Source organism: Anopheles funestus, chromosome 2RL (genome assembly GCF_943734845.2).
Source record: "Anopheles funestus chromosome 2RL, idAnoFuneDA-416_04, whole genome shotgun sequence".
In the NCBI taxonomy this organism is placed as follows: domain Eukaryota; kingdom Metazoa; phylum Arthropoda; class Insecta; order Diptera; family Culicidae; genus Anopheles; species Anopheles funestus.
The window spans coordinates 3,672,868-3,686,579 of record NC_064598.1 but is presented as its reverse complement, the minus strand read 5'-3'; the positions used below and the strand labels follow the sequence as shown (position 1 = coordinate 3,686,579).

General features: G+C 36.5%; 1 protein-coding gene and 1 long non-coding RNA gene across 6 annotated transcripts in view; both read right to left on the bottom strand.

Annotated features, from left to right (window-relative positions):
- LOC125774781 (uncharacterized) overlaps nucleotides 1–13,712 on the bottom strand; it is a 32,009-nt gene that overhangs the window by 9,639 nt on the left and 8,658 nt on the right. The window lies entirely within an intron of this gene.
- On the bottom strand, nucleotides 1,133–11,018 carry LOC125774817 (uncharacterized). Of its 5 annotated transcripts, XR_007421125.1 has the most exons (5): nucleotides 10,835–11,018; nucleotides 9,216–9,929; nucleotides 5,890–8,313; nucleotides 4,272–5,175; nucleotides 1,133–4,081 (listed from the first exon to the last, which is right to left on the bottom strand). It is a non-coding gene; the product is annotated as an uncharacterized LOC125774817 (long non-coding RNA). The 5 variants fall into 5 exon arrangements; XR_007421126.1 differs by lacking the exons at nucleotides 9,216–9,929; nucleotides 10,835–11,018 and adding an exon at nucleotides 8,504–8,655; XR_007421127.1 differs by lacking the exons at nucleotides 9,216–9,929; nucleotides 10,835–11,018 and having other exon boundaries at nucleotides 1,133–2,987; nucleotides 3,892–4,081; nucleotides 5,890–8,479.

Sequence of the window (13,712 nt, the reverse complement as noted above, 5' to 3'; positions counted from 1 at the left end):
AATAAGTTATAAAAACATCAACTCTATCAACACTTGTCTGGAAAGATCAACACACGATTTAACACAATTTTTCCTTATTTATGCCACGATGTTTGAAACAAACACGCCAAAATTATACATAAACCAGTTTAAAAAGGAGTGGGAAATAGCTGTTTGTTTGTTTTACAATGAGCTGACGACAGCAATTTCCAGTTTGAATAGCAACAATGGCACAAGGTCACAATCGTATTGAGTTTGTGACATAAATGCAGAATTCCTATGCCTTTTGCGATTGCCAACTTTATGTAGTGTGCGATCTTCGCATGTTGGTGTAAGCAAAATTTATTTAAATTTGTTTGGAAATCTGTTTACTACTTAACATTAAAAAAAGGAGTTTCTAATATTTTATTCAATTTACTAACTTAGATCCACCAGACAGACCTTTTATTTGTTATGTTCCTTATATACTTAAATAAAATTGTCCAACCCACTGTAAATAAACTATTTCATCTAAAGGTAATAAATCGTTCGTACAGAATAAAATGAAAAAAAGCGAACAATATTTTACTACTACGCAAACAAATCGATATTCGCGATCATTCTATTAAAAAAACCTTTTTCTCTATTTGCATTGCCACAATGATTGTACATTCTTTCGTTTATACTTCAATTTTCATACCATCGACACAGAAAGCAAAGGAACAAAAAGATAGCTGCCCGTACACTCTCGAACAGGAGAAGAATTGGAAACAATTATGATAGAACTAACACACAAAAAACACCCAACCCACCCCACCGGCTTCGTAAAATGTTACATTACAACGCAAGCTTTTCTTGCGTAGTTTTGCACCATCGCACCGACTAAAAACCAAGTCGAGACGTCGTTAGCAGGGCATACTACGATTACTGATGCAAAATGCTAAGTCACGTCCAATTGTGTCTACTCGCAGGAACTTTATACACCAAACTCAGGGTTTCTCAAAGGCGAAAGTTGAAGCGAGATCGCCCTCTCGCCCGAAGAGAAGTGTCGGTGAACGACGATCGGATCGGTGCGACGAATGATGGAAGGTTGGAAGGATAATTCATTTTTCTCAAGGATAAATTGTATTTGCAATTGATATTTGCCTCGATTTAAATGTATCCATCTCACCAAACGGACGCACATTTGGTTCGATCAGTGCTGAGAAACTCACTGTTACAAGATGTACGTATTTGAAACGCTCAGCATCAGATGCGAAAAACAAGATATTCTAGACCGCTTCAAGAAACGACCGGCGAAGCATTGGCCGTACATTGACGACTATGGAGATGTTGCATTGCGACTGGTATGTAGATTTGCATTTTCTTCCCCCTTGCAGCAACCGAACTCCCCCCATTTTCATCTTTCCTTTTACTGTTCGTTACTTTGCCAGGTTTCATCGCGTTATGCTCTATGCGTAGTATCTATACGTATGTATGTACCACAACCGTATCATACACGAATGTGTCTGTCTGTGGTGTGCTGTTTGCGTTTTTCTTCTCTGGAAACCTTTTGCCCAACACAATCGCATCGTACTTTCCGTGCTTTAGCTCACCAGCCCTCCCGCCCGTCCACATTCCCTTCCATACAATGCCCCTGAAATGCCAATTTATTGTACTTGTTGTGTATGTGAATGTTATTTTTTTGTTTCATTCCATTTTTGCATTACAAAACTTTCAACTAAATAAACCTTGCATACATTTTGTTTCATCATCGGGACGGTGTGATCACCATACAAAACCCGTTGCCCGCGTTGTTACCAAGTGTGTAAAGTACAAACAGCTACAATAAACCAGAAGCAGAAAATATATAAACACACGAATGTTGAAATAACACAGACAGACACACACACGCACACAAATTTTAGATATAAAAAAGGAGTGCGCACAAACAGAATGGTTTTTATCGTAAGGCTAACACCATCAATAAAATCCTGACTCAAAACTTCAACAAAACAAAACAACAACAAAAAACCGGACGGATAAAATCGTTAAAAAGATGTGTTGCTTTCGCGTCGAATGCGTTTTTTGTCGCAGAATAATCTGTTGTTGCAATGGAAGTTGGGAAAAAAAAACTCAATGAAACGAGCATCTTGAATATGAAAAGAACACAGGTTGACGTATACATCGCAAATGGAAAAATACTGCTCAACAAATGTCAAATTTTACTAATGCAAAGGATCGATATTTTGCTTACAATTGGCAGCGACTTATCCAACTTATCAATATATGCGAGGAATTACTCTGTTCTACTCTTTGAGGCACTAAATGTCATGCAGGTGGTGTAGCAATTCTGGCTTTCCTTGATTTTTAGCTAACTACACATAGGAGAACACATCGGACAGGATTTGATGCTGGTCCATACGTGCAACAAACTAGAGATGTGCAAAGTGAGTAAGAGTGAGATAGTGAGTTGAAACGTTGTATTGATCGAGTTTCGTTCATTCACCACGAGGAGTTTAGGTGACTCTTTTTTCACTTACTCACTCATGAGTGTAAGCATGTAGCCGTGGTGAGTCGAGTCGCAAAAAGTGTAAATACGTGAGTTGAAGTGAAAATGTGCGACTAAGTATAAATTTGAAAATTTCCCAAGGCTATAGCCTTACCTTTTTTTGGGAAATTTAGCAAACTTTAAAAATTTATTTTATTTTAATGCTGCAATAAGTTTCTTTTCACTCAAATAATGCTTTAAAAGAAGAAAAGAATAAAAAATAACAAAAAAATACAAAAAATATTTCAACTCGAAAATTTCATAAGGCTTACCCCTTGCCAATTTGGAGCAATTTAGAAAAAATTAAAAAAATTGTTTTATTTTAATGCGAAATTGTTACAACAGGTTTCTTTTCACTCAAACAATGCTTTAAATAAAAATAAGAATTAAATAACTTTAAAAAAAATAAAAAAATTATAAATTTGCCTCATTTTTGACCAATTAAGACCAACTTTTGCCTATAACTCGGTCGGTATCCAACGAATCGCCAATCTTTAACCTGTGGTCGATAGATGGCATCAATGGCTACATTTTCTTCTTGGACGGCCATGCCCTCAGATGTCTGTGCCAGAAGTTATTCGAGGAACCAAGTTCCATACCCTGTTTGAGAAAATGTAAAATTTTCTTCATTTTTACACCAACTTTTGCCTATAACTCGGTCGGTATCCAACGAATCGCCAATCTTTAACTTGTGGTCGATAGATGGCATCAATGGCTACATTTTCTTCTTGGACGGCCATGCCCTCAGATGTCTGTGCCAGAAGTTATTCGTGGAACCAAGTTCCATACCCTGTTTGTGAAAATGTAAAATTTTCCTCATTTTTGAGCAATGTAACAAAATTTTTAAATGTGATATATTTTAATAGGAATTTGTTGCAATAAGTTTCTTTTCACTCAAATAATGTTTTAAATTAAAAAAAGAATAAAAAATCAGAAAAAAATTTTAAAAAAATTTTCAACTCGAAAATTTCATAAGGCTTACCCCTTACGATTTTTTTGGGAAATTTTGCAAAAAAATTTAAATTGATTTATTTTAATGCCAATTGGTTGCAATGAGTTACTTTTCACTCAAATAATGTTTTAAATAAAAAAAAGAGTGAAAATTAATGAAAAAATCCAATAATTCAAAACAAAGAAAATTTATTAAGGCTCATTTTTGCACCAAATTTTGCCTATAACTTGGTCGATATCCAACGGATCGACAATCTTTAACCTGTGGTCGATAGATGGCATCAATGGCTACATTTTCTTCTTGGACGGCCATGCCATCAGATGTCTGTGCCAGAAGTTATTCCAGGAACAAAATTCCTTACGCTGTTTGAGAAAATGTAAAATTTTCCTCATTTTTGCACCAAATTTTGCCTATAACTTGGTCGATATCCAACGGATCGACAATCTTTAACCTGTGGTCGATAGATGGCATCAATGGCTACATTTTCTTCTTGGACGGCCATGCCCTCAGATGTCTGTGCCAGAAGTTATTCCAGGAACAAAGTTCCTTACCCTGTTTGAGAAAATGTAAAATTTTCCTCATTTTTGCACCAAATTTTGCCTATAACTTGGTCGGTATCCAACGAATCGCCAATCTTTAACCTGTGGTCGATAGATGGCATCAATGGCTACATTTTCTTCTTGGACGGCCATGCCATCAGATGTCTGTGCCAGAAGTTATTCCAGGAACAAAATTCCTTACGCTGTTTGAGAAAATGTAAAATTTTCCTCATTTTTGCACCAAATTTTGCCTATAACTTGGTCGATATCCAACGGATCGACAATCTTTAACCTGTGGTCGATAGATGGCATCAATGGCTACATTTTCTTCTTGGACGGCCATGCCCTCAGATGTCTGTGCCAGAAGTTATTCCAGGAACAAAGTTCCTTACCCTGTTTGAGAAAATGTAAAATTTTCCTCATTTTTGAGCAATGTAGCAAAATTTTTAAATGTGATATATTTTAATGGGAATTTGTTGCAATAAGTTTCTTTTCACTCAAATAATGCTTTAAATTAAAAAAAGAATAAAAAATCAGAAAAAAATTTTAAAAAAATTTTCAACTCGAAAATTTCATAAGGCTTACCCCTTACGATTTTTTTGGGAAATTTTGCAAAAAAAATTAAATTGATTTATTTTAATGCCAATTGGTTGCAATGAGTTACTTTTCACTCAAATAATGTTTTAAATAAAAAAAAGAGTGAAAATTAATGAAAAAATCCAATAATTCAAAACAAAGAAAATTTATTAAGGCTCATTTTTGCACCAAATTTTGCCTATAACTTGGTCGATATCCAACGGATCGACAATCTTTAACCTGTGGTCGATAGATGGCATCAATGGCTACATTTTCTTGTTGGACGGCCATACCCTCAGATGTCTGTGCCAGAAGTTATTCGAGGAACCAAGTTCCATACCCTGTTTGAGAAAATGTAAAATTTTCCTCATTTTTGCACCAAATTTTGCCTATAACTCGGTCGGTATCCAACGAATCGCCAATCTTTAACCTGTGGTCGATAGATGGCATCAATGGCTACATTTTCTTCTTGGACGGCCATACCCTCAGATGTCTGTGCCAGAAGTTATTCCAGGAACAAAGTTCCTTACGCTGTTTGAGAAAATGTAAAATTTTCCTCATTTTTGCACCAAATTTTGCCTATAACTCGGTCGGTATCCAACGAATCGCCAATCTTTAACCTGTGGTCGATAGATGGCATCAATGGCTACATTTTCTTCTTGGACGGCCATGCCCTCAGATGTCTGTGCCAGAAGTTATTCCAGGAACAAAGTTCCTTACCCTGTTTGAGAAAATGTAAAATTTTCCTCATTTTTGAGCAATGTAGCAAAATTTTTAAATGTGATATATTTTAATGGGCATTTGTTGCAATAAGTTTCTTTTCACTCAAATAATGCTTTAAATTAAAAAAAGAATAAAAAATCAGAAAAAAATTTAAAAAAAATTTTCAACTCGAAAATTTCATAAGGCTTACCCCTTACGATTTTTTTGGGAAATTTTGCAAAAAAAATTAAATTGATTTATTTTAATGCCAATTGGTTGCAATGAGTTACTTTTCACTCAAATAATGTTTAAAATAAAAAAAAGAGTGAAAATTAATGAAAAAATCCAATAATTCAAAACAATAAAAATTTATTAAGGCTCATTTTTGCACCAAATTTTGCCTATAACTTGGTCGATATCCAACGGATCGACAATCTTTAACCTGTGGTCGATAGATGGCATCAATGGCTACATTTTCTTCTTGGACGGCCATGCCCTCAGATGTCTGTGCCAGAAGTTATTCGAGGAACCAAGTTCCATACCCTGTTTGAGAAAATGTAAAATTTTCTTCATTTTTACACCAACTTTTGCCTATAACTCGATCGGTATCCAACGAATCGCCAATCTTTAACCTGTGGTCGATAGATGGCATCAATGGCTACATTTTGTTCTTGGACGGCCATACCCTCAGATGTCTGTGCCAGAAGTTATTCCAGGAACAAAGTTCCTTACGCTGTTTGAGAAAATGTAAAATTTTCCTCATTTTTGCACCAAATTTTGCCTATAACTCGGTCGGTATCCAACGAATCGCCAATCTTTAACCTGTGGTCGATAGATGGCATCAATGGCTACATTTTCTTCTTGGACGGCCATGCCCTCAGATGTCTGTGCCAGAAGTTATTCGAGGAACCAAGTTCCATACCCAGTTTGAGAAAATGTAAAATTTTCCTCATTTTTGCACCAAATTTTGCCTATAACTCGGTCGGTATCCAACGAATCGCCAATCTTTAACCTGTGGTCGATAGATGGCATCAATGGCTACATTTTCTTCTTGGACGGCCATGCCCTCAGATGTCTGTGCCAGAAGTTATTCGAGGAACCAAGTTCCATACCCTGTTTGAGAAAATGTAAAATTTTCTTCATTTTTACACCAACTTTTGCCTATAACTCGGTCGGTATCCAACGAATCGCCAATCTTTAACCTGTGGTCGATAGATGGCATCAATGGCTACATTTTGTTCTTGGACGGCCATACCCTCAGATGTCTGTGCCAGAAGTTATTCCAGGAACAAAGTTCCTTACGCTGTTTGAGAAAATGTAAAATTTTCCTCATTTTTGCACCAAATTTTGCCTATAACTCGGTCGGTATCCAACGAATCGCCAATCTTTAACCTGTGGTCGATAGATGGCATCAATGGCTACATTTTCTTCTTGGACGGCCATGCTCTCAGATGTCTGTGCCAGAAGTTATTCCAGGAACAAAGTTCCTTACCCTGTTTGAGAAAATGTAAAATTTTCCTCATTTTTGAGCAATGTAGCAAAATTTTTAAATGTGATATATTTTAATGGGCATTTGTTGCAATAAGTTTCTTTTCACTCAAATAATGCTTTAAATTAAAAAAAGAATAAAAAATCAGAAAAAAATTTTAAAAAAAATTTCAACTCGAAAATTTCATAAGGCTTACCCCTTACGATTTTTTTGGGAAATTTTGCAAAAAAATTTAAATTGATTTATTTTAATGCCAATTGGTTGCAATGAGTTACTTTTCACTCAAATAATGTTTTAAATAAAAAAAAGAGTGAAAATTAATGAAAAAATCCAATAATTCAAAACAAAGAAAATTTATTAAGGCTCATTTTTGCACCAAATTTTGCCTATAACTTGGTCGATATCCAACGGATCGACAATCTTTAACCTGTGGTCGATAGATGGCATCAATGGCTACATTTTCTTGTTGGACGGCCATACCCTCAGATGTCTGTGCCAGAAGTTATTCGAGGAACCAAGTTCCATACCCTGTTTGAGAAAATGTAAAATTTTCTTCATTTTTACACCAACTTTTGCCTATAACTCGGTCGGTATCCAACGAATCGCCAATCTTTAACCTGTGGTCGATAGATGGCATCAATGGCTACATTTTGTTCTTGGACGGCCATACCCTCAGATGTCTGTGCCAGAAGTTATTCCAGGAACAAAGTTCCTTACGCTGTTTGAGAAAATGTAAAATTTTCCTCATTTTTGCACCAAATTTTGCCTATAACTCGGTCGGTATCCAACGAATCGCCAATCTTTAACCTGTGGTCGATAGATGGCATCAATGGCTACATTTTGTTCTTGGACGGCCATACCCTCAGATGTCTGTGCCAGAAGTTATTCCAGGAACAAAGTTCCTTACGCTGTTTGAGAAAATGTAAAATTTTCCTCATTTTTGCACCAAATTTTGCCTATAACTCGGTCGGTATCCAACGAATCGCCAATCTTTAACCTGTGGTCGATAGATGGCATCAATGGCTACATTTTCTTCTTGGACGGCCATGCCCTCAGATGTCTGTGCCAGAAGTTATTCGAGGAACCAAGTTCCATACCCAGTATAAGAAAATGTAAAATTTTCCTCATTTTTGCACCAAATTTTGCCTATAACTCGGTCGGTATCCAACGAATCGCCAATCTTTAACCTGTGGTCGATAGATGGCATCAATGGCTACATTTTCTTCTTGGACGGCCATGCCCTCAGATGTCTGTGCCAGAAGTTATTCGAGGAACCAAGTTCCATACCCAGTTTGAGAAAATGTAAAATTTTCCTCATTTTTGCACCAAATTTTGCCTATAACTCGGTCGGTATCCAACGAATCGCCAATCTTTAACCTGTGGTCGATAGATGGCATCAATGGCTACATTTTCTTCTTGGACGGCCATGCCCTCAGATGTCTGTGCCAGAAGTTATTCGAGGAACCAAGTTCCATACCCTGTTTGAGAAAATGTAAAATTTTCTTCATTTTTACACCAACTTTTGCCTATAACTCGGTCGGTATCCAACGAATCGCCAATCTTTAACCTGTGGTCGATAGATGGCATCAATGGCTACATTTTGTTCTTGGACGGCCATACCCTCAGATGTCTGTGCCAGAAGTTATTCCAGGAACAAAGTTCCTTACGCTGTTTGAGAAAATGTAAAATTTTCCTCATTTTTGCACCAAATTTTGCCTATAACTCGGTCGGTATCCACCGAATCGCCAATCTTTAACCTGTGGTCGATAGATGGCATCAATGGCTACATTTTCTTCTTGGACGGCCATGCCCTCAGATGTCTGTGCCAGAAGTTATTCGAGGAACCAAGTTCCATACCCAGTTTGAGAAAATGTAAAATTTTCCTCATTTTTGCACCAAATTTTGCCTATAACTCGGTCGGTATCCAACGAATCGCCAATCTTTAACCTGTGGTCGATAGATGGCATCAATGGCTACATTTTCTTCTTGGACGGCCATGCTCTCAGATGTCTGTGCCAGAAGTTATTCCAGGAACAAAGTTCCTTACCCTGTTTGAGAAAATGTAAAATTTTCCTCATTTTTGAGCAATGTAGCAAAATTTTTAAATGTGATATATTTTAATGGGCATTTGTTGCAATAAGTTTCTTTTCACTCAAATAATGCTTTAAATTAAAAAAAGAATAAAAAATCAGAAAAAAATTTTAAAAAAAATTTCAACTCGAAAATTTCATAAGGCTTACCCCTTACGATTTTTGGGGAAATTTTGCAAAAAAATTTAAATTGATTTATTTTAATGCCAATTGGTTGCAATGAGTTACTTTTCACTCAAATAATGTTTAAAATAAAAAAAAAGTGAAAATTAATGAAAAAATCCAATAATTCAAAACAATAAAAATTTATTAAGGCTCATTTTTGCACCAAATTTTGCCTATAACTCGGTCGGTATCCAACGAATCGCCAATCTTTAACTTGTGGTCGATAGATGGCATCAATGGCTACATTTTCTTGTTGGACGGCCATACCCTCAGATGTCTGTGCCAGAAGTTATTCCAGGAACAAAGTTCCTTACGCTGTTTGAGAAAATGTAAAATTTTCCTCATTTTTGCACCAAATTTTGCCTATAACTCGGTCGGTATCCAACGAATCGCCAATCTTTAACCTGTGGTCGATAGATGGCATCAATGGCTACATTTTCTTCTTGGACGGCCATGCCCTCAGATGTCTGTGCCAGAAGTTATTCCAGGAACAAAGTTCCTTACCCTGTTTGAGAAAATGTAAAATTTTCCTCATTTTTGAGCAATGAAGCAAAATTTTTAAATGTGATATATTTTAATGGGCATTTGTTGCAATAAGTTTCTTTTCACTCAAATAATGCTTTAAATTAAAAAAAGAATAAAAAATCAGAAAAAAATTTTAAAAAAAATTTCAACTCGAAAATTTCATAAGGCTTACCCCTTACGATTTTTTTGGGAAATTTTGCAAAAAAATTTAAATTGATTTATTTTAATGCCAATTGGTTGCAATGAGTTACTTTTCACTCAAATAATGTTTTAAATAAACAAAAGAGTGAAAATTAATGAAAAAATCCAATAATTCAAAACAAAGAAAATTTATTAAGGCTCATTTTTGCACCAAATTTTGCCTATAACTTGGTCGATATCCAACGGATCGACAATCTTTAACCTGTGGTCGATAGATGGCACCAATGGCTACATTTTCTTCTTGGACAGCCATGCCCTCAGATGTCTGTGCCAGAAGTTATTCAAGGAACCAAGTTCCATACCCTGTTTGAGAAAATGTAAAATTTTCCTCATTTTTGCACCAACTTTTGCCTATAACTTGGTCGGTATCCAACGAATCGCCAATCTTTAACCTGTGGTCGATAGATGGCATCAATGGCTACATTTTGTTCTTGGACGGCCATGCCCTCAGATGTCTGTGCCAGAAGTTATTCCAGGAACAAAGTTCCTTACCCAGTTTGAGAAAATGTAAAATTTTCCTCATTTTTGAGCAATGTAGCAAAATTTTTAAATGTGATATATTTTAATGGGAATTTGTTGCAATAAGTTTCCTTTCACTCAAATAATGCTTTAAATTAAAAAAAGAATAAAAAATCAGAAAAAAAATTTTAAAAAAATTTCAACTCGAAAATTTCATAAGGCTTACCCCTTACGATTTTTTTGGGAAATTTTGCAAAAAAATTTAAATTGATTTATTTTAATGCCAATTGGTTGCAATGAGTTACTTTTCACTCAAATAATGTTTTAAATAAAAAAAAGAGTGAAAAATAATGAAAAAATCAAAAAATTCAAAACAATAAAAATTTATTAAGGCTCATTTTTGCACCAAATTTTGCCTATAACTTGGTCGATATCCAACGGATCGACAATCTTTAACCTGTGGTCGATAGATGGCATCAAATGGCTACATTTTCTTCTTGGACGGCCATGCCCTCAGATGTCTGTGCCAGAAGTTATTCGAGGAACCAAGTTCCATACCCTGTTTGAGAAAATGTAAAATTTTCCTCATTTTTGCATCAAGTTTTGCCTATAACTCGGTCGGTATCCAACGGATCGCCAATCTTTAACCTGTGGTCGATAGATGGCATCAATGGCTACATTTTCTTCTTGGACAGCCATGCCCTCAGATGTCTGTGCCAGAAGTTATTCGAGGAACCAAGTTCCATACCCAGTTTGAAAAAATGTAAAATTTTCTTCATTTTTGCACCAACTTTTGCCTATAACTCGGTCGGTATCCAACGAATCGCCAATCTTTAACCTGTGGTCGATAGATGGCACCAATGGCTACATTTTCTTCTTGGACAGCCATGCCCTCAGATGTCTGTGCTAGAAGTTATTCCAGGAACAAAGTTCCTTACGCTGTTTGAAAAAATGTAAAATTTTCCTCATTTTTGCATCAAGTTTTGCCTATAACTCGGTCGGTATCCAACGGATCGCCAATCTTTAAACTGTGGTCGATAGATGGCATCAATGGCTACATTTTCTTCTTGGACGGCCATGCCCTCAGATGTCTGTGCCAGAAGTTATTCCAGGAACAAAGTTCCTTACGCTGTTTGAGAAAATGTAAAATTTTCCTCATTTTTGAGCAATGTAGCAAAATTTTTAAATGTGATATATTTTAATGGGAATTTGTTGCAATAAATTTCTTTTCACTTAAATAGTGCTTTAAATTAAAAAAAGAATAAAAATTCAGAAAAAAATTTTTAAAACATTTTCAACTCGAAAATATCATAAGGCTTACCCCTTACGATTTTTTTGAGAAATTTGGCAAAAAAAATTTAATTGATTTATTTTAATGCCAATTCGTTGAAATAAGTTTCTTTTCACTCAAATAATGCTTTAAATAAAAAAATACTATAATTCTAAAACGAGCTGACTGTTAATAACGACTCATTCACGACTCAACATACTTCAGTTTGAAGTACTTCGTGCATTTCCTTGGAAAATTTGCCTATCAATCGTACGAGCAAGGATGCTAGTAGCAAACTTAGATCATCTCTCCCGTCTCAGAAATGTACAATAAAACAGCCTTTCACATTTCACTATTAACATTTCAATACTGTTACATTACGTTTTCGGTAGGCTAAAAATAAAATCTCTAATATAAAAAAGAGAAATATGACTGTTCTAAACCATAGATCCATTTTTAGGGCCTTCCATTGCGGATGACCTAAGGATCGCATTTACGACAGGGTGATGATGGGGTGGCAGCAGTCAAATAGAAAATGAACCCGGTGCTGCCCGGAGCTCGCAGTTTCGAATTTCCGTGCATAATAAAAATGAGTAATATCTCATCATTTTTTATACTGCGAAATTTGCGTGCGAAACAGATACCGATGATCGTGACACGGTAAGAGCGAGAGAGCGAGAGAGAAAGAGGAAATTTTCCGCCTTTCTTCTCCACCCGAGCGGCCGCACACCTCGCTTTTGCCGTTGCTATGTTTTTCCGTGCGCCATCATTATTATGATTCTTTTACGCCTTGGAGCTTGTTGTTTTTCCATGTGGCCCCGTTTTTCGTGTAGCTTCCCTCATTTTTTAACTTTTTTTTAGTATGTGTGTTGTCGTTTTCGAAAAATGTATTTCGTATCGTTCTGAGTTTTTCGCGCTCGTACCGACAACAACAACAACAAAAAAAAACACACACAGCAATACAAACATACCGCGTGACACACCAAGCACTTCTCGACCCGAAAACAACATGCCGGGGTAGTGTAGTGTACAAGTACACCAACGTTGGTACATCAACATGAACAACAACAACAGAAAAAAACACATCAAAATATTCCTCTTCCGTCCTTCTTCTTCAAACCGATTCAACACAGAAAAGCATTCGCTTATTATGATTTTCATGTTTTTTAAAAAGCTTCTTCAGCTTTAGTTTTTGCTGTCATTTTTCCCCCGTAGTGCATAACCCCGTCATGGGGAAGTGGTCGTGGCGTAGACAACGAGGGTGGTGATGGGTTCATTCGTTCGAATGAATAGCACGTTCATCCGCAACGGAGAACGAGATCTTCCGAACGCGTAAGTCGTCTTTCGGATATTCGCGCGGCACTGTGCCCCCAGTTTTAGTGTGCGCTTGATAGTCTGTTTTATGATTATTATTACCATTAGCCCATACCCATTATTGCTGCTATTCTTCTCGCATACTTTCCAATCTCTCGTTCGTGCTAAAAGTTGAAGAACACACAAAAACATAACATTGAGCGAACAGCACTCTGTGTTGTATGTATTATGCCAAATCGATTGATTTCGAACACACGCGTTTTGTTCGACGATTCGTTCGATTTGGAAAATTGTGAGCTCGCTTTATTTCGTTTCATGAATCCACCCGCTTGATCCTCATACGTTACACCCAGTACGCTCTTATTGTTCCTGTGCATCTGGAGGGTTATGTATGCGACATAAATCGGATCATCATCGTCATCATCATCGTCCATCCGTACGTTTTGCGCTAGTAGCGAATTATGTAATTGTGCACCGCATTGACATATTGTTCCTTCGTGCGGATATATGTCCGTTGTGCTAGGAGTAAAATCATTCAAAAAACATGGCAAATATTAACCAATACTATATGTGACTTGAATGCACAACATTAAAGTAAAGTTTTCTCACAATCTATAATCACAACACACGCACACGTACAAAGCAAGTCTGGGACCGTGTCGAATGGACATTAAAAGACGAGATTGTAGTTGCACCGTACAACAATTATGATATTGATCATATGCTGCTGCTGTTGTTGATGTTGCTGCTTGCTGCGGAATATAACATAAAGCGGGAAAGAGCGAAACACGGAGTGAGCGAGCAAAATCAGTTCTACCTTTCTCGTTCTTTCGCACACTTTATATGCTCTTTCCTACCGCGTACGTCATTGCAAAGTGACTATCGTGAGATGTATGTGCATGGAATATACAATTAATGGAACGAGATGAGAAATTTCAAAAC